The following is a 27,881-nucleotide window of genomic DNA, read 5'->3' on the forward strand; positions in this document are numbered from 1 at the left end:
AGCTTGGACATGACTGAGCGACTAACACACATACAAACACACCTACTAGTTGGCCAAAATCTAGAACATTAATAGCATCAAATACAGAAAGTATGTGGAACTGCAGAACTCAATCATTGCTGGTATATGTACAAAATATAGCAGACACTTTGGAAGATGATTTGGTAATTTCTTATAAAACTCGGGCTTCCTTGATAGCTCATTTGGTAAAGAATCTGCCTGCAATTCAGGAGACCCGGGTTCAATTTCTGGGTCAGGAAGATCCCCTGGAGAAGGGAAAGGCTACCCACTCCAGTATTCTGGCCTGGAGAATTCCATGGACTGTATAGCCCATAGGGTCGCAAAGAGTTAGGACAAGACTGAGCGACTTTCACTTTCACTTTGGAAGATGATTTGGTAATTTCTTATAAAACTAAACATACTTTTAACATATGATAGCAGTGGCACTCCCTGGTACTTACTTCAAAGAAATTGAATACTTGTTTCTACACAAAAGTCTGCTTACAGATATTTATTGCAGTTTTACTCATAATTGCCCCAAATTGGATGTAATCAAGATTTCCTTCAGTAGGTGAATAGATAAATATACAGCAGTACACCCAGAATATGGAATATAATGAAGCACTAAAAAGAAATGTATTATCAAGTCATGAAAAGATAGAGAAAATTTAAATACGTATTAGTGAAATATACCAATCTAAAAAGGCTACATGTTACATTATTCTAAATATATGACCTTCTATTTTTTCCATTTATTTTTATTAGTTGGAGGCTAATTACTTTACAATATTGTAGTGGTTTTTGTCATACATTGACATGAATCAGCCATGGATTTACATGTATTCCCTGTCCTGATAAATATATGACATTCTAGAAAATCCAAACTCTGGAGATAGCTAAAAGACAAGTAGTTACTAGGGGGTGGGGATAGGAGGAAAGGGATGAATAGGTAGAGCAGAGGATTCTGGGGGCAGTGAAAATGCCCTGCATGATATTAAGATGATGGATAAACGTGACTATACATTTGTCCAAATTCATTGAACGTAGAACACCAGGAGTGAAACCTAACATAAACTATGGGCTTGGGGTGATAATGATGTGTCAATGTAGGTTTATCAATTGTAACAAAGTGATGGAAGATATTGATAATGGGAAGGCTACACTAACCGTCATGGCAGAAAGTGAAGAAGAGCTAAAGAGCCTCTTGATGAATGTGAAAGACAAGAGTGAAAAAGTTGGCTTAAAGCTCAACATTCAGAAAACTAAGATCATGGCATCTGGTCCCATCACTTCGATGGCAAATAGATGGGGAAACAGTGGAAACAGTGGCTGACTTTATTTTGGGGGCTCCAAAATCACTGCAGATGGTGATTGCAGCCATGAAATTAAAAGACGCTTATTCCTTGGAAGGAAAGTTATGACCAACTTAGCACATTGAAGAGCAGAGACATTATTTTGTCAACATAGGTCCATCTACTCAAGGCTATCGTTTTTCCAGTAGTCATGTATGGATGTGAGAGTTGGACTGTGAAGAAAGCTGAGCGCCAAAGAATTGATGCTTTTGAACTGTGGTGTTGGAGAAGACTCTTGAGAGTCCCTTGGACTGCAAGGAGATCCAACCAGTCCATCCTAAAGGAGATCAGTCCTGGATGTTCATTGGAAGGACTGATGCTGAAGCTGAAGCTCCAATACTTTGGCCACCTGATGTGAAGAGCTGACTCATTTGAAAAGACCCTGATGCTGGGAAAGATTGAGGGTAGGAAGAGAAGGGGATGACAGAAGATGAGATGGTTGGCATGGCATCACCGACTCAATGGACATGGGTTTGGGTGGACTCTGGAGTTGGTAATGGACAGGGAGGCCTGGTGTGCTGCAGTTCATGGAGTCGCAAAGAGTCAGACATGACTGAGTGACTGAATTGAACTGAACTGAATATCTTCTTACCTTTTGAAAACTTTTAAATATGACCAGAGATTTAGGACATTCTCCTGAGGATTTTTTGTAAAGGGATTTTTTTCCTAAAAAGAGTACAAAAACAGCCCACTTTAAAACAGAAAATGATAGGTATCGATCTTCCCTAGCATTTAAAAAGCAAAACTGAACACAACAACCACCACTTTGCACACCATGGGAATCATACAAAGGAATACACAACTTCCAACTTTCCTGAGTTCAAGTTAACGTCAGGCTTTGGAGGGAGGAATGGGGAGAGTAAATGTTATTGGAATTTCTGGTGCTCATAGCAAATTGACTCAGGCATCTGAATCGACTAGCGAGGTTTCTTTGAACAGAGGAACAAAGTGAAGATATAGCAAGCTTGCCCTGTAGTCCCATAAAGTTTGAGAGAAAAAACAAAGTGATCCTTGACAAACAGACAGAGCTGGATGCATGGAGCCTGATGGGTAGGAAACAGAAAGCACAAGCAGCCTAAAGCTCCCGACAGTTGAACTGCCCTTTGTGGGTATAGATTTGAAGCTTCCTATGAATCTCTGAACCCAGAGTCAACTGACTAAGGCAACATTCACCAAAAGATATATCTATTTCCTTCTACAGGCCCTAATTACAACCCCATGCAGTAGGGACTCTCATTGCTATCTAACAGTCAAAGAGATGATACCGTGTCCACAATTGGTTTTGTCCCTTGAGTCACTCTAGGATCACTATGACCATTTCTCCATCTATACAGACCGCACTTATGAAAGCTTATGGTGAATGGTATTGGATTCGTGAATTCCAAAGGAGAATTTTGCTTTGAGACAAGAGACAGCTTCCATCACTCAGAGCATCATGTGTCAGAAGTTTTATTACAGTGAAAAAGGGACAGAGAAAGCTTCTGACACAGACATCAGAAGGGGGCAGAGAGTGCCCCACTCACTAGTCTTATCAAGGCCTTATATACTTTTTCAATTGGTTACTAACAATAGAAAGTTCTTACCAGACCTACTGGCACAGCATACATCTTAAGAAGATTAGTCAGAAGGTTCCTGTTGCAAGATACATTGTTGTTATATAATCATTAGTACAGAGCTTAAGGGAAAACAGTTTGAGCAAGATGAGCTCTTTTGTTGTGTAACCATTAGCTCTGGCCTTAAGAAAGTTAGTATTAAAGATTGCTGTTATAACAACTCAGAGTTTAAGGAAAAATCATTTTATGTGACTAAGATGAAGAAATGTAGAATAAAAAAGTTTGTCCTTTTCTCCTCCTCGAGGGCCCCAGACTCCTTATCAGCCTACCTAAGAATTAATTCTCTGATTTCCCCTTTTCTTTTGTAAAATATGCTGCCAAGGGAAAAGGGGTGTTGCTCTCATTCTGTAGCTACTTCCTGCTGGCCAGGGGCACAGGCCCTAAATTGTTGAGGCAGCATATTCTCCTTACCCTCATATTGAGGGTCTCTGATCCAGGGGCACCAAATAATAGTTGGAGGAGGTGGTAAAAAAAAAAAAAAATAAGAGCTTGAAGAATCATTTGTAACTTAAAATTAAAGGTCACATTATGTCTATAGTTAGTGTACAAAGTGTTACACCAGTCCATCTTAGGATCATTAGATGTTATCAGATCAAGAAGAGGCATCACATATGATTGTTGTTAGTATTCACAGAGTTGAAGAATGTCCTTTCCTTGAAGTGGACAGATCCACCTTGGGAAGCCTCCAACTGATGAAGAAGGGGAGCAGTTGCAGATCCAGCAATTAGGCCAATTGTGGAATGCAGTGTAGGAGTGAGACCAGGACAGCAAGGCAGGGTCCTGAGGGTCACATGGCAGGCTCAGGCTTTTAGAACTCAGCAGAAGCAAGCCCACATAGGTTATCAGGCCCATCCGAAAAGTAAAGAGTAAAAGCATAGAGACTAGAGACGTAAAAATGACATCACTTAGTCTCAGTCAGGGTGCAGCCTTTAAATTCAAGTGTGGCCCATCCACGAATCAGCTCCTGGCACTTTGACAGCTGTAAGAGAAGAAACAATAACCTGGTAGGGGTTTCCCCAGAGGGGCTCTAGAGATTGTCCTCCAGACCCCAGTGTCTTTATCAGGACTTTTGTTCCTAGCTCAAACAATGGCTCATCTGAGTCAGAGGCTGGGTCAGGAGTCACCTCCCAGAGTTCCTGTAATGTCTGTTGAAAAGCTGAAAGCTGAGTCACATAGTTAATTTTAAGGCTTCAGGATCTATGACAATATCTATGTGCAAAAACGGCCTGCCATAGAGACAATTCAAAAGGAGGCAGTTCCTTCTTAGAGACAGTTTGGGCCCTCATTAAAGCTATGGGTCAAACTTTAAACCAACTGTCTTGTGTTTCCTGAGTTAGCTTACACAGGTGCCACTTAAAAATGTCATTAGCCTTTTCAATCTTTCCTGAAGATCGGGGTTTCTAGGAACAGTGTAAGTGATACTCTGTTCCTAGAGCTTTTGACACCCCTTGAGTTACAGCAGCTTTAAAGGCAGAGCCATTGTCACTCTGAACTTTAGAGTTTAAGATTCTGCTCACATGATGAGAAGTCAGAACAATGAGATTTCTCCTGTTAGTAAACTTAAGAACTTCAGGCACTAGCAAAGCAATAGTAGCTATAGGTTTTTGGTGAGGTCCTTGGGGTTGTGTCATCACCACCAAGGCCATTCTTTTTTTGTTTTGTTTTTTGCTTAGTAACAGATTAAATTCTGACCCTGTGGGCAGAACTTAAAGCAGGAGCCTACAGGAGAGCAGTTTGAAGTCTTACAAGGCTTTTAAGTCTCTGGAGACCAAATCAGCTTGTCAGTCTTGGCCGTTTATATAAAACCTGGGCAAGTCCCCCATAACCTAGAATCTAAATGTGGCAATATCCTCCAGTGCCCAAGAATACTATCAATTGTCTTAAAGGCATAGGTAGAGGATGATTTAGTATAGATTTAAGTCTAGAAAACATCCTTCAAATCAATGAAAAATATCTGGCTCATTCTGGAATTTCAGGCAAAAAACTACAAGGATTAGGCACCACACTGTAAAGGAACCACAGCCTCTGAATGCTCTTACCTTGTCCTGAAGTTCCCCAATGAACCCCCCAGGATGATCACTTACAGTGAATGGTGTCAGATTCATGATCTCTGAGGGAGAGAATTTCGCTTTGGGACAAGAGACTCAGTTTCAGTCACTCAGAGCTTTGTGTTTCAAAAGTTTCATTACAGTGAAAAAGGGACAGAGAAAGTTTTCTGACACAGACATCAGAAGGGGGCAGAGTGCCCCACTTGCTAGTCTTACCAGGCCTTACATACTTTTTCAATTGCTTACTTACAATAGAAAACTCTTACCAGACCCACTCCCACAACATATGTCTTAAGATAACAAGATTAAGTCAGAAGGTTCCTGTTAAGAAGGAGAAACATGTCCTCAAGCAAGATACATTGTTGTTATATAATCATTAGTACAGAGCTTAAGAAAAAACGTACCCTTGAGCAAGATGAATTGTTTTGTTGTGTAATCATTTATTCTGGTCTTAAAGAAAGTTAGTCTTAAAAAGATTGTTTCATAACAACTCAGAGTTTAAGAAAAAAATCTTAACACATGTAAATCCATGGCTGATTCATGTCAATGTATGGCAAAAACCACTACAATATTGTAAAGTAATTAGCCTCCAACTAAAAAAAAAAAAAATTAAAAAATAAATAAAGAAAAAAAAGTCTTATGTGACTAAGATGAAGGAATGTAGAAAAAAAAAAGTTTGTCCTTTTCTCCTCCTTGAGAGCCCCAGACCCCTTTCTCCTCGAGGCCCTGGACTCCTTATCAACCTACCTAAGAATTAACTCTCTAACTGACATCCTCAGAGGAGAACTTTAACAACTACTTTCTTGACCTCTGGCCCTATAATCAAGGATACTCTAATAACTTCTAAACTCTAAAACCCAGATAAGTGTATATTCTGTCACTTATGGAGGATTAAGAGCTCTCATTTGTATAAACGCTGGGTCCTAGAATTCCCAGTATTTCCTCAGCTCTGAATCTTTTCCTACCAGCCCTTTCAGGGAAGATAAATAAATAGGCATGAATAGCAGGCAGACAGCTTCTCAAAAGCACAGATAAGGCATGAGACAGGCATGATAAATAGACAGTATGGTTCATGCTGAGGAGCCCTGGATAAACTAGATCTAATTCTCAATCACTTTCTTTACTGATTATTGTACCCAGCAGAGTCATTATGATTCATTTTTCTCTCTTCAGTTATCCTTCAGTTCCATCCAAAAGGTCAGGTTAGGGCATAATTAAGTCAATTATTTTCTGAAAGGCCATCATGACAACGATTAAAGAAATTGATAGCAGGCCCCATTCATCCTGTGGGAATTATTAGCTTGTCAGTTTCAAGACTCATTGAGACAAAGGGTCAAAAAATCAAAAGGTATGGTTGCTTACCAACTCATTCATTTCTCCTTTTGTTTGTGTCTGTGTGTAAAACCTATTATGACCCAGAACAATCCTAACCCTTGTCTTATTGGGGTTTATAGCCTAGTGGAAGGCATAGAAGTGAATCCAAAAATAACCCTAATAAATACACTGCCATAGATAGAGAAAGGTTATGAAAATGGGATGCACAACAGAGGCCTATTTTTTTATTTTGGAGCCCACGAATCTCTTTTTGAAGCTCATTCTATAGGATGAGCAGGAGTTAGCCAGGCAAAGAGGCATAGATATGTCTTCCCAACAGGGCTTTACAGAAATTATTCTTTTCTGGGAGCTGAAAAAGGACAGAGTGGCCAGATAGCATTAGGTGACAAGCAGATGGGCATGAGATAAGGCCTAAAAAGTGGGCAGGACAGAGCAGGTAGAAACTTGTTGACTAGAGCATAGTGATAGAGTAGGAGATGGAGCAGAGAGAGCTCAGATGTCAGCACCAGAGTCTCTAAATGCTGGAACCACTGGCCATGCTGTGCTTCTTTGTGTGGATCTATGGCTTTGCAAGGTCTGGGCTGAGGACTAATGAGTGCACTGTATACTCTGGGCAGGTGTGATACCTGCACTGCAACAGAAATTTAGGGAAATAGGGATGGTAGATGAAAATGAGAAAGAAACGAGACAGACTTTAATACCAAGTTTTTTCTCAGCCAAACTCTGAATGTCAAATTGGTTTTTTATACCACATGCCAATTGCACTGGAGACAGTCTATGAGCTACCCAGATCCTCTCAACAATTTCAGCTTCCTGAGTTCTGACCACTTGCCAGGCCTCTGCCTGTCACAGCACCCCTGCACACCCTACTGGGTGCAGCCTCTCCTGCAGAGTGTACCAGGCTATGTGTGGTCCCCATTGCACTTTCTGTGGCAGGAGCTAGAGCAGTTTGAGTACCATAGTTCAACTCCACTGGATTATTGGAGGCTTTGATTTCTTCAGTGGCTATCCAGAAACAAGGGGGTTAGTTATCACAACCTGGATATGTGGAGACATTGAAGACCTGTGTGGTGAATTTTGAGCAATAAGAGACAGGAAATGGAAAGAGGCTAGAAGAAAAATTGTTTGACCTTCTCCCCTAAGATAGCCTGCTCTTTTTCTTCTTTTTAAAAAAATTTATAGTAGTGTATAGCTGAATAACAATGTGTTAATTTCAGGTGCCCAACAAAGCGACTTAGCCTTACATATACATGTATTCATTCTCCCCCAAAATCCCCTCAACATGGGCTGTTTTGACACAATGCTTTCACATGCCCGCTGGGAGACATTCCATGAGACTGTGCAACTAGCTGGAGTTATTGAGAAACTGGTCTGTTTGGTAACTTACCATCTTTTATTTCCTGTCTCTCCTTGGGCTTTACTTTCTTTTATCTCTTACTTATCTTGCTGGGACACATCTCCCAAAAAAGCATTCTTGTTGTTGTTCAGTCACTCAGTCATGTCCAACTCTTCACAACCCCACAGACTATAGTACACCAGGTTTCCCTGTCCTTCATTATCTCCTGGAGGTTGCTCAAACTCATTTCCTTTGATTCTATAATGGAATACAACCATCTCATCCTCTGTTGCTCTTTTCTCCTCCTGCCCTCAATCTTTCCCAGCATCAGGGTCTTTTCCAATGAGACAGCTCTTCACATCAGGTAGCTAAACTACAGGAGCTTCAGCATCAGTCCTTCCAATGAATATTCAGGGTGAATTTCCTTTAGGATTGACCAGTTTGATCTTGCAGTCCAAGGAACTTTCAAGAGTCTTCTCCAACACCACAGTCCAAAAGCATCAATTCTTCAGCGCTCAGCTTTCTTTATGGTCCAATTCTCACATCCATACACGACTACCAAAAAAATCAGTTTGACCATATGGACCTTTGCTGGCAAACTAATGTCTCTGTTTTTTGATATGCTAAGTTGGGCATAGCTTTTCTTCCAAGGAACAAGCATCTTTTAATTTCAAGGTGCAGTCACTGTCCACAATGATTCTGGAGCCCAAGACAGAGTCTGTCATTATTTCCATTGTTCCTCCCTCTATTTGCCATGAAGTGATGAGTCCAGATGCCATGATGTTAGTAATTTGAATGTTGTGGTTCAAGCCAGCTTTTTCACTTTCTCTTTCACCTTCATCAAGAGGTTCTTTAGTTCCTCTTTGCTTTCTGCCATTAGGGTGGTATCATCTGCATATCTGAGGTTATTGATATTTCTCCCAGAAATCTTGATTCCAGCTTGTGCTTCATCCAACCTGGCATTTCACATGATGTACTCTGCATAGAAGTTAAATAAGTAGGGTGACAATATACAACCTTGACATACTCCTTTCCCAATTTTAAACCAGTCTGTTTTCCATGTCTGGTTCTAGGTGCTGCTTCTTTAGAAGCATACAGGTTTCTCAGGAGTCAGGTAAGGTGGTCTAGTATTCCCATCTGTTTAAGAATTTTCCACAGTTTGTTGTGATCCACACAGTCAAGGGCTTTAGCATAGTCAATGAAGCAGAAGTAGATGTTTTTTCTAGAATTCTTTTGCTTTTACTATGATCCAATGGCTGTTAGCAATTTGACCTCCTGTTTCTATGCCTTTTCTAAATCCAACTTGTACATCTGGAAGTTCTTGGTTCTTATTTTAGAAATTAAAAGAAACCAACTACCTCTAATATCTTTGAAAAATGTTCCATACTTCACATCAAGTATTGAGGGATATTCTGAGATATGTTTCAGCACCTTTTCTCTCATTTCCAGAGTTTAGTTCAGTTCAGTCGCTCAGTCAGGTGACCCTGTGGACTGCAGCATGCCGGGATTCCCTGCCCATCACCAACTCCCAGAGATGGCTCAAACTCATGTCCATTGAGTCAGTGATGCCATCCAATCAACTCATCCTCTGTCGTCCCCTTCTCCTCCTGCCTTCAATCTTGCCTAGCATCAGGGTCTTTTCTAATAAGTCAATTCTAAACCAGTCAATTGACTGGTTTGATCTCCTTGAAGTCCAAGGGCCTCTCAAGAGTCTTCTCAAAACCACTGTTCAAAGTCATCAGTTATTTGGCATGTGGCTTTCTTTATGGTCCAACTCTCACATCCATACATGAATACTGGAAAAACCATAACTTTGACTATACAGACCTTTGTTGGCAAACTAATGTCTCTGCTTTTTAATATGTTGTCTAGGTTTATCATAGCTTTTCTTCCAAGGAACAAGCATCTTTTAATTTCATGGCTGCAGTCACCATCTGCAGTGATTTTGGAGTCCAAGAAAATAAAGTCTCTCACTGTTTCCAAAATTCAGTAGATGTGATTCCCACAGACCTTTTGCAAACTTTCTCTTGTAAGAGAGGAAGCCTGACATTTTACAAAGGATGGCCTTAGGTGTCTGTAAGGAATAAATATTTCGCAGAAATAGTCTCTACAAATATATAACATTGTCTTTTAATGTTAATGAAGGTGGTGCATGCAAGCATCCTCAGTCATGTCAGACTCTTTGTGACCCCATGGACTGAGGCCCACCAGCCTCCTCTGTTCATAGGACTATTCCTATAAGAATACTGGAGTGATTGCCATTTCCTCCTCTGGGAGATCTCCCTGAGCCAAGGATCAAACCTGCATTTCCTATGTCTCTTGCATTGGTAGGTATATTCCTTATCACTGAGCCACCTGGAAAGCCCTAACTAAGGCAGAGGAAGGACCACTATCTTAACATATGGACGTCAGCAAATCCATCAGCACCATCAAAATGAAGGTCAATATGGGGCATAGTCAGCCTGACGTGTTGAAGACAGACAACCTCTACATTGGAAGGAAATTTAAATGGTGAATTTTCCCCCTCAGTAATTTCTTATTAACATGGGAATCTGATTAGAAATTGGATTTTCTGTGAGACGTTCAACTTATAATTTGAGAACTTTTGCTGTACAATTACATAAAAATTAATTAGCAAATTTCCAAAACAGTAGTAAATAACATAGTAGTTTAGTTGACCATTATCTCCCAAATCTGAATGTTAACACGGGTGGAGCCTCGGACGGAACGAGCAGCAAGGCAACAGAGGGTAAGGGAAGGAGGATAGTAACGTGGTCAGCAGTGGCCCTCTGCCTGTCTGCACGCCCGCATCTGCTCTCCTGATCCACTACCCTCGAGACCCTTTCTGATAAGCAAAGTGGAGAGCTCGGACCTAAAGCTGGGACAGACAAACATCACCTGGGGACTGGTGCAAGTATGTAGGAAGGTCAGTCATGTGAGAAGGGCATGGCTGAAGGAGGCACTGGTGGAGCTGGGACATACAGAAAGCAAGGGAAAAAATAAAAGAAAGCAAGGGAACACCTATCTTAAGTGTCTGACCACAAATTGCTCTTTCCTACTTTCTGCCCATATATGTCCTCTATACCACAGGGACCCCCTCTGGTATGCAATAAGGATAAACATTGAATTCATTTAAGGCAGAGACTTATCATTCTGTGATCCTAGCATGAATTACAGCATAGATTAATTTCTCCAAAGTAAAATGTACATGAACTTCAAATCAGAGAAAAAAAGAAAATCAGAGAAATCTTGCCTTTAACCAGGACAGCTGGTGTCTGCAACTCCACACCAGTCACGTTGAAGAACTGGCCTGGGTCTAGAGTTCCTTAAGACCAAGTGAGGGCAGTCCCCTCCCCTGCCCTTTCAGTCTCTGACTTAGACACTCTGTTTCAGGCAAGTGGCTTAGAGGCCACCTTCGGGCTCACGTACCCATTCTATCTACCCTGCCTCACCCTCACAGTACTCAGATATTGACATATGTAAGTGTCCCTTTCCTAATCATACAGGGCCATCCCCATACCAGCAGAGTCAGACTGTCTGCCTGCAGCTTGGCTTCTTATTCTGTTTTACTCCAGTAATTATGCAAATCACAGCTATTAGTATAACAGCTTCTGCAGATTTCAGATGGAAAAGTGAAAAAATGCTAACACAATATCAATATGCTTGGTTAAAAGATCACCAATTTCCCCATTCTCCTCATTCACTCTTGTCAGTATGGTATTTATGCATAAGAAGCCTATTTTTTTAGTACATGAATATCTATAAAAGTGATATCAGTCAGTCAGCAGAAACCCCTGTAACTGCAACTATGGAAGAAAATAAAGGAAAAGCCCAACTCCAGCCAAGATGGAGGGGAAGAAGAAGGGCTAGACACAGATGCTGCCCTTGCAGGCCTGGGTTGAGGTCTGACTATAGAGGACTTGGGAGGCTGGGTGCGGGCCTCACCCTCATGTTGAACACATTTAACCCCAAGTAGCTTCCCTGGTGGCTCAGACGGTAAAGCGTCTGCCTACAATGTGGGAGACCCAGGTTCAATCCCTGGGTTGGGAAGACCTCCTGGAGAAGGAAATGGCAACCCACTCCAGTATTCTTGCCTGGAAAATCCCATGGACGGAGGAACCTGGTAGGCTACAGTCCATGGGGTCGCAAAGAGTCGGACACGACTGAGCAACTTCACTTTCACTTTTCACGCTGAGCACAGTCTGCTATCCTTTGGGGTTGCCTTGCTCCCCTTTTCATTTATTTTGTTCACTAGACAGGAAACTTTCTGAGGACAGGAGCTGTGCAAATTCGCCTCCAGCCTGCCATATCCCTTACAATGTGCAGATTTAGAGCTGGAATCCAGAGAGTACACAGTGACATTGGGCACCTGCACCTGCCTGCGTTTGGTGGGACAGTGGTGCTGGTGCTGTGTCAGTCACAATCTGTGAATGAACGTATGGCATGTTAACCTCTGAAGGTTTTATAATATGACAGTTTACAAAGGCCTGGGCAGGCCTGTGACCACACAGGTTTAAAGGGATGTGGAGAGTAAGAGAATCCCAGTTATCAGTAGGATGGATGCTATAGATATGCTATCTTGAGAGGAGGGACTCAGCTACCTGAAAGCAACACTGCCAGGAGGAAGCAAGAGGAAAAATGCCCTGGATCCTCTGCTCCCCCCTTCCCTCTGTTCTCCAGCCATTCAGATTGCTTCCTGAGGTACAGAGCAGAGTAGAGAAGATACTACAGGCCATTTCTGGGCAGGATCCTTTGGAGCTATTCTGGTAAAAATAAACAGTCTTAAGAGTGCATATCCTGGTGCCCTGGGTCACACCCATTCCTCAGCTCATCTCTAATCGGAGTTCCATGCCAGCTTCTCATCTGGCTCTGGCTCTGGTATTGTCCCACTTCAAGGTCATTCCACTTTCTGCCTCAGGGCTTGGTCTGATTTCTTGGGAGACCTTTAAGTCTGCAGTAAGGAGCAGCACAGAAGTGTGGGCTTAGCACCCCTGGAGACAGGCCCCAAATAAGAAGAAAGGGAGATAGTAGATAAATGATCCTGCTTCCCATCTCTCAGGTGGATGATCCTGGAAAACATTCTCTTCACATTTTGGCAGGTCAGCATGGACCTGAGCCGTTTTCCACATAGCAGTTATGACTGTGACCTTCCTTGTCTTGCTCTCCTCACACCCTCACTCTTGCTTCTGGCAGTCACCTCCCAAATGAGATTCTGCCTTTGGGGGGGTTCAATTAAGACAGGTGGACTAGCCAATAAAGTGCACTGTAGCAATAGATTACATATATAAAGAAATATTACACTGAACTGCTGCCTCATACCATATACAAAAGTCAATTCCTGATAGATCAAAGACTTCAGTGTGAAATATCAAAGCTTGAAATGCTTAGGGGCATGTATTTATGACCTTGGAGTAGGAAAGAACTTCCTATATAAGACACAAAACTTCTAACCATAAAAAATGTGAATAAAAAAATTGACATTATAATAAAGAATTTATGTTTATCTAAAGACACCACAAATAAAGTGAAAAAGCAAGTTACTAACTAGAGAAGGTATTTGCAAGACATGAAACAAAGTATTATTATCCCAAATGCCCTAGGAAAAATTAATAAGAGAAGAAATGACTTTAAAATATAGGTCAAAGGAGAGGATACATAAATGGTCATAAACATATTAAAAGATTCTCAACTACTTATCAGAAAAGTGCAAATTAAAACTAAATGTGATTATTAGAAAGAACAATAAGGTATAGCAGTTGAAAGCAAAACAAAAATGTCTCATGGGATCAAATCCTGGCTTCACTGTAGGCTGGCTATGTGATCTTGCTGATATTACTTTACACTCTATGTGCTGTAGCTTTCTCGTGTGTACAAGAGGGCTAATAGTAGTTCCTACTTCACAAGGGTGCATATGAAAGACTTGCTTCACAAACAGTAAACATGCAAACTATTTTCAAAAACAATCACCAGGCTACTCATAGGTCATGTAATTGACCCTTACAATATGAGTACCACATTGCAAGTCTTTATTCATTGTGACCCCCCAAATAGTGCCTTTAAGGAACACTTAGGTGGCCTACACAGTATGTAACAGTTTCTATAAGCAGTGGGTGTATTTACCATATTGTATCCTTAAACAAACAGAAAAAAAAATGGATTAGTTACATGCAAGTCATCATGGGACTTCCCAGGTGGTACTAGTTCTTCCCAGGTGGTGTAAAGATCTTGTCTGCCAAGGCAGGAGACATAAGAGACACAGGTTTGGTCCCTGGGTCAAGATGATTCCCTGGAGGAGGTCATGGCAACCCACTCCAGTATTCTTGCCTGGAGAATCGCATGGACAGAGGAGCCTGGTGGGCCACAGTCCATAGGGTCACAAAGAGTTGGACACTGCTGAAGTGGAAAACAGCAGTGGCCGCAGGACTGCAAAAGATCAGTTTTCATTCCAATCTCAAAGAAATGTAATGCCAAAGTATGTTCAAACTACTGCACGATTGCACTCATCTCACATGCTAGCAAAATAATGATCAAAATTCTCCAAGCTAAGCTTCAACAATATGTGAACCAAGAACTTCCAGGTGTTCAAGCCAGATTTAGAAAAGGCAGAGGAACCAGAGATCAAATTGCCAACATCCATTGGGTCATAGAAAAAGCAAGAGAATTCCAAAAAAACATCTACTTCTGCTTCATTAACTATGCTAAAACCATTGACTTCGTGGGTCACAACAAACTGTGGAAAATTCTTAAAGACATGAGAATATCAGACCACTTTACCTGCCTCCTGAGAAATCTGTATACAGGTCAAGTAGCAGCAGATAGAACTGGACATGGAACTGGTTCCAAATTGGGAAAGGAGTATTTCAAGGCTGTATATTGTCACCCTGCTTATTTAACTTATATGCAGAGCACATCATGCAAAATGCCAGACTAGATGAAGCACAAGCTGGAATCAAGATTGCAGGGAGAAATATCAATAATCTCAGATATGCAGATGATACCACTCTTATGGCAGAAAGTGAAGAGGAACTAAAGAGCCTCTTGATGAAAGTGAAAGAGGAGAGTGAAAAAGCTGGCTTAAAATTCAACATTCAAAAAACAAAGATCATGGCATCCAGTCCCATCACTTCATGGCAAATAGATGGGGAAACAAGGAAAAGAGTGACAGATTTTGGTTTTGGGGGCTCCAAATCCACTGCAGATGGTGAGTGAAGCCATGATATTAAAAGACACTTGCTCCTTGGAAGAAAAGCTATGACAAACCTAGGCTACATATTAAAAAGCAGAACTTTACCAAGAAAGTCTGTATGGTCAAATCTATGGTTTTTCCAGTAGTCATGTATGGATGTGAGAGATGAACCATAAAGAAAGCTGGGCACTGAAGAATTGATGCTTTTGAACTGTGGTGTTGGAGAAGACTCTTGGACTGCAAGGAGATCCAACCAGTCCATCCTAAAGGAAATCAGTTCTGAATATCCATTGGAAGGACTGATGCTGAAGTTGAAGCTCCAACACTTTGACCACCTGATGTGAAGAACTGACTCATTAGAAAAGACCCTGATGCTAGTAAAGATTGAAGGCAGGAGGAGAAAGGGATGACAGAGGATGAGATGGTTGGATGGCATCACCAATAACATGGACATGAGTTTGAGCAAGCTCCAGGAGTTGGTGATAGAAAGGGAAGACTGGTGTGCTGCAGTCCATGGTGTCCTAAAGAGTCGAACATGACTGAGTGACTGAACTGACTGTGGGGTTCATGAGGAAAAGTCTAAACAAATCTCTGTGTAGGTGGAGCTCCTGACTCTCATTCTGTACCAGGGGCAGCATGAGCTTGAGAGGCTTGTAAAATACCTCTATAGCACTGGGCAAGTGAGAGTACTTCTTCCAGACTCTGTAGCCCAAAGAGGGGACCACTTGCTATGTCAGCTGCTCTTTGTGTCCTCTGGGTCTCATGCTTCAGGCTTTAAGTCTGCTCCACCTGGGTCTCTACCCTATGCCTCAGGTAAAAACTATAGTCAAACCCAATGGCAGATGTTGTGCTAATCTCTGATGGAAGTAAATGAAATAAAACACCAGCTAGATGTATGTGCATTTGGCTGAGAGTGGAAGCCCAGATCTGAAGTTTATAAAATGAAGGACTATATATCTCTCTAGTGATAATAGTCATGATGATGTTAATCCTTACATAGCAGTTTCTATTTGTTTGGCACTGTTCTAAGAAACTTCACATGTATTAACTCATGTAGGCTGTATTAACTACAATAACCCTATGAGGTAGGTATTATTTTTATCCTAGTTTGACTTATGGAGAAGTAAAGTTGCAGAGAAGTTTTAGTATGTTTTCAAGATTACACAGCTAATAACTGGCAGAACTGAGACTTAAAGCCTCTTTATCTGGCTCCAGAGTCTTTGACCTGAGATGGGAGGGGTGACAGGCCACAAGCAGGGAGACTGGTTTTTAATTACACTTATTGTGAATGGACTATTCATCAAAACTACGTGAATTCAATTTAATGTTACAAGCACATGTTTGCGGACTGTAGGGTGTAATGTACTATGGAAATATTAAGACACTGATGCTGACCTCAGGAGATTTAGGACACAGCCCATAGGCAGAGTCACGTGATCACTGTGGAAATCCTTCTGAGAACTGAGGGCTTTCCTGGCTCCCAGACTATAGACCTCAAGAGTGTGGTCCCTGCTTCTGATAAGGCTCAGGCCAGCAAAGCATGAGCCTTTACTTGAGGAATGGGGCAGATTGCATGAGTCCAGTCACACTACTTCCAGGAATGTACTCTGACTCCTGCTGAGCATAACTCAAGACAAGCCAAGATGCCCTCTTGAAGGTGAGAACTGAGGAGAGGAGACACTGCAGCAAAGGATATAAGGAGAGAAAAGGAGTCATTGGAGGAAAGACAAAATGGAGGAAAAGAACTACAAGGATAAAAAAGCAACAGCTCTGAGAAGAGCATCTGGGATCGGCCTACTTGTTCATTCATGTATTAGTTAGTCAGCTCTCTGCTGAACATCTGTTCTGAGGCCTAGAGATAAAGTGTTAAAAAATAAATGAAGCATAATTTAAAACAGTCAAGTCCCCTGTTTGCAGGGAACTAACATTCCAGAGAAGAAGATTATAAGTGGCCATTCTTTAAGTGTCCAGCTTGCTAGTTTTATCTGCCTGCCCAGCTTCCTCATCTGGACATCTAGTCAAAGACTACAACTCCCAAAATACAACAGGAAGTGAAAAGATAGGCAATTCTTAGACCTCTGAAGAAATGTGTTACAAAAGGGAGAGAGACAGGAATAGCACCAAGAACACATCCTGTTGAGAAGTAAGCTCTTTTTTGCACTATGCTGTTCAAATATATATCGCAATTTCATCCAATATACCTATATATCTCCTGGCTTTGAAGGAAAATTTACAACTATTGAGTATACATCAGGTCACAGATTAGTACCAGGGTATAAAATTTCATTCTGGCCAGAATTTCTGGCTGAGACTATTAAGTGGGCCTAGAAATCTACCTCCTGTGAAGATTAGTATTCAGCCAGTACCCCTCAATACAGTCATGCTGGGTGTATGGTGCCAAATGCATTCTGATTGTGTGGAACTGTGCCATATGGTTGTTAAATATTCTTAATATCATTTTGATTCCATACTCCCAGATCTCCATAGAAATAATCAGGTATATTTATTGGATTGACCAAAAAGTTCCCTCAGTTTTTTTTAAGTAAAAGATATATTTTTCATTTTTACTAAGAACTTTACTGAACAACATATTCACCACTTTGTTCCACTTCATTCTGCCATTTTTTAGGCAACTTTATAATTCCATCTTCCCCAAAGTTTTATCTTTTTGAGTAAAGAACAGTTCCAGTACTTTTTACAGTCTTCCGAGGAATTGAATTTTTTTTTCCAATAAGAGAATTTTGTAAAGCTACAATAAATGGACATCTGAAGGTGCAATGTCTGATGAATATAGTGGATAAGTCAGAATTTCCCAGCCAAGCTGTAACAGTTTTAATCTGGTTATCAAAGAAACATTCAGTCTTGCATTTTCCTGATATACAATCATGCATTTTCTGTTGACTAATTTTGGACAATTTTTGTCATGTGTTGCTTTCACTTGGTCTTATTGGAAACATTACTTGTTGGAATTAATCGTCTGATTTTCTGGAAGAAGCTTATAAAAGAGGATTCCCTTCCAATCCCACCATACACACAGCATCACCTTCTTTGGATGAAGACAAGCTTTTGGTGTGGTTAGTGGCTGTTTGTTTCTCTTGCCTCACTATCTCTTTCATTTCACATACATATCCACTTTTCATTACCCATTGCAATTTGTTGTAAAAATGGAACATTTTCATAGAGAATTGCATGCAGAAATATGGTCAAGAAGGTTTTTTTTTTTTTTCCACTTAACTTATGTGGAACCCAAACATCAAAGTGATTAACATAACCAAGCTGGTGCAAATGATTTTCAGCACTTGATTTGGATATTTTGAGTATGTCAGCTATCTCCCACATGGTACAACAATTGTTCTCAGTTGATGTCTTGATTTGATCACTATCAACTTTAACTGGTCTTCCTGACTGTGGAGCTTTGTCCTATATATATATATATGTGTGTGTGTGTGTGTGTGTGTATATATATATATATATATATGAATAATTACTAGAAACTAAGCAAGGTTTCATGATGGTGCCTAAATTTAAGGAAATTTTACTATATGATAAAATATGAACCAGATTTAGAAGTCATATAGGATTGGTCCATGAGCCTTTTTCTTAAGACAGCACTGAACACGAGAAGCAGGGAGTTGATACTCTTTCTTAGTGAAAGAGGGCTTCCCCAGTGGCTCAGCAGGTAAAGAATCCACCTGCAATGCAGGAGACACAGGAGATGTGCGAGTTCAATCCCTGGGTCAGGAAGATCCCCTGGAGAAGGAAATGGCAACCCACTCCAATATTCTTGCCTGTAAAATCCCATGGACAGAGGAGCTTGATGGGCTACAGTCCATAGGGTCACAAAGAGTTGGACACAACTGAGCACACGCACTCACCTGTGTCTTTGTATTTGTTAGCAGAAGACATCTCTTAGCAGAAATCATTGCTTTTATAGAAAAGGGCCATGCTCTGGAATGCTAGAATCTCAAAGACATCTGCCCAGGATGAAAGCTGAGGGATGAAGGATGAGAGCCGAAGAATGAAAGAGGTTTTAGTAGTGGGAATTTTGCTTCACTTTAAAGGAGGAATTGAAAGAAAATCACTGGACCAGTGAAGAGGTCCTACAATATAGAAGGAAGAGGATTTTTAAAAAGTGACTTATCACTGAAATAAATTCAGCACAAGGAGTCAGATTTTATTTTTCCTAAAAGATACTGCATCAGTGAAACTAGAATATGTGATCTTGAAGAAGTAACAGCATGAGCATACAGCAAAATCCAAACCTAGTGTGTGTTCAGTAGAGAGTCGATTAACTGAATACATGAATAAACAAGTGACTAGTCTCAGAAGCTTTTCTCAAAGTCAATACCTCTCAATTCTACTGTCTCTTTCCTCCTCTTTTCCTCTTCTCTCATGGCTCCTTCTCCTCCTGATATCCTTTAACTGCAGTGTTTCCTCAGTTCTCACTTCCAGGAGAGCCTTCTAGCCCATCCTGGCTTCTGAACTTGTTATCATGGCCCAAGAGACTCATATTATACGGCCTCTGGCTTCTCCCCTGGCTTCATCTGTTCCACCACACCTGTCTTGTTAGAACAGAGGTCAGCTACTTGCTCACTTCCTTCAGGTTTCTGTTCAAATAATATCATATGAAGGAATAGCAAATCTCCTATAAAACTAGCACACACTACCTACCTACCTCAGTCCCTGTCTCTTTCCACCTTCCTCAAACCAGTTTTCATACCATCTACTTCTAGTTTTAATTGTGTGTCTCTCTCCATTTGGATGTATACTCCATAAGAGCAGGGCTTTTATTCTGCCACACTATAAGTGAAGGTTCTAGAACAGTGCTCAGTAAAGTTGCTTACAGTTCTAGCTTTTGAATGAGTAAGATTTGCACTTAAAAAATATTTGCTGAATAAACTAATGAAAGGTTAAAATAAAACAGATGGCTTTTTACTCATTAAAATAAAATAGAAGCAACATTAAAAAAAAAAAAAACCTGAAATCAGAAACTTAGCTGAGTTGAAGAAAGATTCAGTCCACGGTTTGAAGTTATTTCCTGAGCACCAGATTAAATGAGTAAGAAAAGTCCACTTCCTCAACCAGGGATGGCAAATGTGTGCCCCCTTTAGGGACACAGGGCCAGCTTTCCTTGAGGAGTAGCAGGGATACTGGATGTGGCCTTTGTGAGAAAAGAAGGCCATGGTCACCTCCATGCCTGCCAGGAAGACCACAGAAAGGAGGGTTGCCATCAGCTGCGTGTGTCATTTTGGGCCAGCTGGCATTTTCCAGTCTCAAGAAAAATTAAACTGCCCAAAATTAAACTGTCTACACAGGAAAAATATCTGTCTTCATCTATTTGGGTTGCCATAACAAAATACCACAGATGGGAGTGCTTAAACAACAGACATTTATTTCTCACAGCTCTGGAAATGAGAAGTACAAAATCAAGATGTCAGCAAGGTAGGCTTCATCCAGAGGTGTCTCTTCTTGATTTGCAGGCAGCTACCACCTTGCTTTGTACTCACATGATCTCTTTTTTATGTACATGCAGAGAGAGAGAGAAAGAGAGAGCAAGATCTCTGGTGTCTTTTCTTGTAAGACCACTAATCCTATCATATTAAGGCCCAACCATTATGACCTCATTTAGCATAAGTTACTTTTCTAGAAGCTCCATTTCCAAATACAGCCACACTGGGAGTTAGGGCTTCAATAGATGAATTTTGGAGGATCCAAATATTCAGTACAAACAGCTCATAAGCATATAGACCGGGGAAAAAATATAGTTTTAAAGGAATGAATCTTTCTACCTCAGATTTCTCTTCAATGCCGATCGCCTGTAAGCAATGGAATCCTGTCTTCTGAAAATTGAGAGGGAGAGAAGGGGTGGAGAAAGAGAGGCAGAGAGAGAGAAATGACAGTTATGTCTGTGCAGAACAGATATGCAGTTTGAGAACTGAAGAAAGTTGAGCAAGGCAAGCCTGTGGAAGTCATGAGAAATAATAAGAAATTAAATCAGATACTAGCAAATTTGAAAGAGAAAACATTAAGATTATTTAGTAAGTTTGAGATTGACCCTTTGAAGAACCCAATAAAAATATGAAACTTTAACAAATCTAACTAAGAAACATAGAAATAAAGTATTAGAAATAAAAGTGGTGTAACATATGCTGATGAAAGTAATTAAAATTATGTGATAATATTAGGCACAGCTATATGCTAATAAATTCCATCAAAATGTAAAAAGGTAAACTTCATAGAAAATAACAAATTACAAAAAATAGCTCAACAGGAAACAACACTTAAGAACAGACAATAACCATAGAAGAGATAAGAAAGTGTTGTCAACACATTGCCTTTGAAAGCTCTTGGGTAGTCTTTGGCTCTACTGGTGAATATTTTCTGAATTTGATGGAACAGATAATTTCCATACTATGAAACCTATGCCAGAATATAGAAAAAGAATACTCAATTTATTTTATGAGAAAATGACTTAATCAAATTTATAAAAAATGGCATGAAAAATTTATTTATCAGCCCTTCCCAAAAATATAATTGGTAGTCTTTTGATAGTGCCTTGGAACTTGTCATAGCAAATCTGGGTGTATCATATAGCTTGCAGATTGAGTCTCAAGGTTTAGTTGAAGTCGACTTGTCTGCCATCTTGGGCCCATTTGATTTTAACTGTTTTATGTTATGTTCCTAAGCTATGTCATTCTTTCAAAAGTTGTGCCCTGCCCCTTCTCTCCTGTTTCATGCTCTTTTTGTGAGCCCTGTCCAGGCCCACAATGTTGCCTCTACAATCTTCTGGAGGGACAACCAGAAAATAGCTGGCCCTTGGGAGGGAAATACTGTATAATATCCAATCCCTCTAGATATTCAGGCCTTCATCTTCCATGTTTCCTACAACATGTGCAACAACAGCATCTCTCAGTGACCCTGCTAGGGTGGGTGACAGGCACACAATGCCTGCTAGAAGTCCATCTGTTGGTGGCATCCCTTCAAGGGCAACTGGATTTCTAGGGACAATGTTTGCAACTTTGAGAGTTAAATCTGCAGGCCATTTGGGACAAAACCCTTACCACCCTTCTCCTAAAGCTGTGAATATACTCCCATATCAAATCCCCACTCCAGTTTTATTGAACATCTGGTCTGTTGCCTCCTATCATTTTGTCCTTAAGCCACTTTGTCTCAATTCCTTACAACCACAACTATGAATCCTCTTTAGGCAACATCACTCCATGCAACCCATTATAGATAACCCACTCCTTTATCAATACTTTTGTTATTACCTAGAGTGAGTCTATGACAATGAAATGTTCCTCTTATGGAGGACTAGGAGAGGAAATCAGTGACTTACATTTCCTCAGAGTGATAAGAGAATTAGGCTTGTGGCTATTTTGCTGGGTTCCCAGTCTCAAAGAACAGGCTTGGGTTACTTTAGTGAAGTGAAGTCACTCAGTTATGTCCAACTCTTTGCGACCTCATGGGCTGTAGCCTGCCAAGCTCCTCCATCCATGGAATTTTCCAGGCAAGAATACTGGAATGGGTTGCTGGTTCCTTCTCCAGGGGAATCTTCCCAACCCACTGGGTCGAACCCAGTTGTCCTGCATTGTGGGCAAACTCTTTACTATCTGAGCCACCAGAGAAGCCTGGATGGCTTTACATCATGGTATCCATTTCCATCCAGGGTGGACAAAGCAGCAATGAGTTAAGATTAAAATCCTTTAATCCTACCCAAAACCAGTCATGCTGGAGACCCTGGGGACACCCAACTCCAGCCTGGGGATCCCAGGAGGTCAACCTGCCTCTACCTGCCCAGCGACCCAATTCTTGGGAGGCTGACATTCCTTGACACGCCCTGGGATTTGATCTCCAGGAGGTTGACCTGACATGCCTCAACCTGCCTGGGGATCTCCACCCTGACCCGGGGTTGCCCAGGTCTCAGGTTGCAACAGTACTGGGTAGGATAAGTTTCAGAAAGATTCAGTCCTAAGGAAGTCCACTGATGGAAACAGAAGGAAGCCTATTAGTTGTGATGCTGTGCCTGGTCTCAGCAGTAACTCAGGAGCCCAACAAGAACCTGATTGCCTTTCTGGGAAGAGGCCCTCCAAAAGTTTGCCAATCCTCCAAAAGTTTGGAAGAGGCCCTCCAAAAGTTTGCCAATCCAGACTTAGACTCTTATGAGGGACAGGTGATTTTAAAAGACAAATCTCTGTCCCAGTGTGTGTCAGACATAAGGATAAAGTTACAACAGCAGGACTCTGCTTCCTCTTTAGATGAGATGGTCCAGACAGCCACCAATATCTTTAAACAAACAGGAGAGGGAGGCCAAGACCCAGGAAAGGGGGAGAGGAGAGACAAGGTGTGCCCAGATGCTGGCTGCCCTCCAGGGAAGCCCTATGGCAAACCCTGAGTCCTTGAAGGACAAGGCATGAGGCAAATGCCTAATCTGTAGACAGGTGGGACATTGGGCCAAAGAGTGTCCAAACCATGACAAGTCTCCTAAAACAGCTTGCTACAAATGCCATCAATTGGGACATTGGGCAGCACTCTGCCCTTGGGACCCAAGAGCCTCAAGGTCAAGTGCCAAGCCTTCCCTCACGATGGTTCAACAGGACTGAAGTGGCCTGCTCCAGCCAGCCCGCCTGTCACAGATAACCATCACGGGGCTAGAGCCAAGGGTGCAACTAGATGTGGCAGGTAGGTCTGAGAATTTCTTGGTTGACACAAGGGCTACCTACTCTGTCCTGACCTCCTACTCTGGAGCCTTCTCCTCCCAAATCTGTACCATTTTGGGTGCTACAGGAAAAACAATTATAAAAAGATTCACCCAAGCACTTCTTTGTTGCTGGGGTGGACAAATATTTTCCCACCAGTTTCTGATGGTCCCTGAGTGTCCTACTCCCTTATTGGGAAGAGATATACTCACTAAGCTGGGGACCACCTTTGTGATGGGAAGCTTTTCAGCCCCTGGAGTCCTACAGCTCCTTGTTACTACTGAGGAACCCATTACGCCCTCTCCAATAAGAAGGGACCAAAAACTATGGAGGAATCCAGGAGAAAAGCAACAAATAACCTGGATAATATTAACTCAGGGGTTCAGAGATAGCCCCCATCGGTTTGGATAGGTTCTTAGCTAGGATCTCCTAGATCTGGACCTGGAACCTAATGGGAAAATATTGGAATATATAGATGACCTACTAATCTGCTCCCCAGATGAGGAAAATGCCCAACAACATGCAATTCAGGTTCTAAACTTTTTGGCAGAGAGGGGATATAAAGTCTCCCATGCTAAGGCACAGATGGTCCAGACAAAGGTCCCCCCAACTCAGAAACAATTAGGAGCTTTCCTGGGGCTAACTGGGTATTGTAGAATATAGATAACCAACTATGGCCTAATTGCCAAGCCCTTATATGAAAACTTGAAGGGACAGGGTTGTCCAATCCCATTGATGTCAAGAACTCCTCAAAATAAGGCAGAGGCTACACTAAAACAAGTCTTAACTCAAGCACCTACCTTGAGCTTGCCAGACCCAGAAAAAGCATTCCAACTGTATGTCCACAAAAAGGAAGGAATAGCCTTGGAAGTGTTAACTCAAAGGTTGGGACCTGAGCCCCAGCCAGTAGCTTACTTATCCAAGAGGCTCTACCCAACACCTGAGGCTGGCCTCCCTGCCTTTGAAATCTTGCAGCTATTGCAGTCCTGATAGAAGATGCTTTAAAACTCTCTCTTGGGGGCAAACTATTTTTACCAGCCACCAAGTGAAACAACTCCTGAATGGGAGAGGCCATTTATGGATGTCTGATCAAAGGAGCTTCAGATATCAAGTAGTGCTAATGAAAAACTCAGGTCTGATTATATCTTCTTGTGAGGTTCTTAACCCAGCTACCCTCCTGCCTACCCCCAAGGGCTCTCTCCCCTTTCACTCTTGCCTAGAAACTTTGGACCATTGGACAAAACCCTGAGAGGGATCTGTCAGAAGATCCTCTGACCAATCCTGAGGAAATCTGGTACACTGATGGAAGCAGCTTTGTCTTGGATGGAAAAAGAAGAGCCAGATATGCAGTAGTCTCCAATTTTGAGACCATAGAGGCTAAACTTTTGCCACCAGGTACTTCAGCCCAATTGGCTGAGCTCATGGCTCTGACCTGAGCTATAGAGCTAGGAAAGGAAAAAGGTAGCCATTTACACTGACTGCATGTATGCCTATCTGGTGCTACATGCACATGCCGCTATTTGGAAAGAAAGAGGCCATTTGACCACCCAAGGATCCTCAATCAAGTATGGTGATCAAAATTTAGGCTCTTGGAGGCAGTTCATCTGCCCGTTGAGGTTTCAATCTCCTGTTGTAAAGGACACCAAAAAGGGATCGCAGAAGTGGTACAAGGGAACCAAGCAGCCAGTCAGGCAGCTGAGAGAGCAGCGCTACAGAACAGTGATCTATTAGGGGTTGCCACCTTACTTCCACCGACTAATTCAGAATCTCCTTCATATACTGAAGGTGAGACTCTTAACGCTAAGAGTAAAGATCTGTGAAGGTTTTCAAGAAGATCATATGGGGTGGTTCTAAAAGGCGGGACTCCTTTTTCTGCCTGGGAACCTCCAGTGGAAATTGGTTAACTCCTTACATGCCACATCTCATTTAGGGGACAAGGCCCTCCAAAATTAGTAGAAAGATCCTTCAGAGGAACAGACCTCCAAATGACTATAAGACAAGTGGTATCCTCTTGTCCCACTTGTCAATTAAACAACCCCCAAAGAGGTTGAAGACTCCAGCTGGCCCAGCCCATCCAACAGTGTGGGACCTACCCAGGAGAGGATTGGCAGATGGACTTCACCCAGATGCCAGTTTCTCAAGAATATAAATACCTACTAGTCATGATAAATACATTCACAGGATGGACAGAAGGCTTTCCTACCTGGCTTGAGAAGGCTGAAGAAGTAATTTAAAAAAAAACAAAACTGCTTCATGAAATCATTCAGAGATTTGGCCTTCCCAAGTCACTACAAAGCGACAATGGGACATCATTTACTTCTAAAGTCACCCAAAGGGTCTCTAAACCATAGGGCATTACTTGTTACCTCCATTGGGCCTGCAGGCCTCAGTCTTTAGGAAAAATAGAAAGAGCCAACACAGCTTGGCAGGGCTTGTACTCCAAAATAGACAGGAGATAGATCTCCTGATAGATTTCCTGACTGCTGAACAAAGAGGGACTTGAGCCAGAGGGACTTGAATAAGGATGGACAAGATGAAACAACTCATCTCATCTTGAACGAGATGAGTTGTTTCCAGGTAAATACCTCTAGCCAAGTTGAGGAAAGTTTCACAGTCCTCAAGGAAAACATTCAGATCCTACAGGATCTCAAAGAAAGAATTGGAGAGTCCTCAGGGTGAAGACTCTTGAGAGTCCCTTAGACTGCAAGAAGATTAAACAAATCAATCCTAAAGGAAATTAGTCCTGAATATTCATTGGAAGGACTGATGCTGAAGCTAAAGTTCCAATACTTGGCCACCTGATGCAAAGAACTGACTCATTAGAAAAGACTCTGATGTTGGGAAAGATTGAAGGCAGGAGGAGAAGGGGATGACAGAGGATGAGGTGATTGGATGGCATCACTGACTCAATGGACATGAGTTTGAGCAAGCTCCGGAAGTTGGTGATGGACAGGGAAGCCTGGCATGCTGCAGTCCATGGGTCTCAAAGAGTCAGACATGACTAAGCAACTGAACTGAACTGAACTGAACTGAAAAGGTTCCAAGTCAAACTCCTGGTTCCTCTCTGCCTCTATCATACCCTATCTTTTCAGTAAATGGCACCACTATTTACCCAATTTTTCAGACCAAAGACCTACAAGTCCACATTTAAATCTGGAATATAGCCACTCCTCTTTATTCCTGGTTAATTAAAGTTTCTTGCCTTGCACTGAAAGAATTTGGAGATTAAGTAGGGAGGTTAAGAAAGTAAGGGTATTACCCTCCAACTAATAAAAATAAATGGGAAAAAATAAATAAATTAATTAAAAGAAAAAAAAAAAGAAGGAAAATGAAAAAAAAAAAAAAAAGAAAGTAAGGTGTGGGGCTTCCTTGGCAGCTCAGTGGTTAAGACTCCACACTTCCAATGCAGGAGACACGTGTTCAATCCCTGGTCAGACAACTAAGATCCTGCATTCCACCTGGCATGGCAAAAAAAAAAGTAAAGTAAAAATTTATTTAAGCAAGGATATGGTATCAGAGGCAGAGTGGGCAGACAGGCGAGTTAGGAGCTAATGTTATAGCCATGCTTTCCGGGAAACAAACTCACTCAGAAGGACAGTGCAGATAGTGGAGTGCAGTTTATTACACCGGCGGGCCCAAGGCAGAGTCTCCTCTTAGCCAAGGGCCCCGACCAGCATTTGTGAAAATCTTTTATACCCCATGTGTACGTGTCCAAACCCACCACCCCAAATCCCTTGAGGCTTACAAAGGAAGGGTAAATACAATCACAATAACCCCATCATTCACGTGTTATGTGTTCAAACAGTTAATAATCAATAAGCCCGCGGTTACATTCCAACCAGTTAATAACCGATAAGCCTGTGCTTACATTCTGATAGATACTGTCCAGAGGCAGGGGTGATTAGTGTCTGTTTTCTCTTAGGTGATGAGTAACCTGGATATGATCTTCAAGGTTCCCCTGTCCGGAGGGGGTCTTATCCTTCCATTGTCGTTCCCACAGGCACTAAGCAGAGTTCAGAGTCCACTGGAGAGGTGGCTGAGCACGATCAGCACGGACAGGCCTCAGATGGAGTCCAGGCCCTATGAATTCCTTCTTCACTACTGCCCTGGGTTCTTTGGAAAGTCAGTAATGAGGGGCACACAAATGAAAGGGCGGAATATTCACTGGGGAAGGAGGAGTTTGGGGGTTGTATTCCTTGATTTTCATCCCAGCTCCATCTTCCCAAAGGGAGGAGGGATTTTTTTCCTTATTTAGCTTTGTTCAGAAGTGTCATTGTAACCAAGACCAAGCTTGTTCTGCTTGCCACACAAC

The 27,881-nt window shown here is 41.7% G+C and overlaps 1 long non-coding RNA gene across 1 annotated transcript; it reads right to left on the bottom strand.

Annotated features, from left to right (window-relative positions):
* Nucleotides 1–20,281: 20,281 nt before the first annotated feature.
* LOC139033539 (uncharacterized) lies at nt 20,282–27,726 on the bottom strand. The gene is made up of 3 exons (XR_011486090.1): nt 27,438–27,726; nt 20,660–20,830; nt 20,282–20,384 (listed from the first exon to the last, which is right to left on the bottom strand). It is a non-coding gene; the product is annotated as an uncharacterized lncRNA (long non-coding RNA).
* Nucleotides 27,727–27,881: the final 155 nt, after the last annotated feature.

This window comes from Odocoileus virginianus, unplaced genomic scaffold (genome assembly GCF_023699985.2).
Source record: "Odocoileus virginianus isolate 20LAN1187 ecotype Illinois unplaced genomic scaffold, Ovbor_1.2 Unplaced_Scaffold_15, whole genome shotgun sequence".
NCBI lineage: Eukaryota > Metazoa > Chordata > Mammalia > Artiodactyla > Cervidae > Odocoileus > Odocoileus virginianus.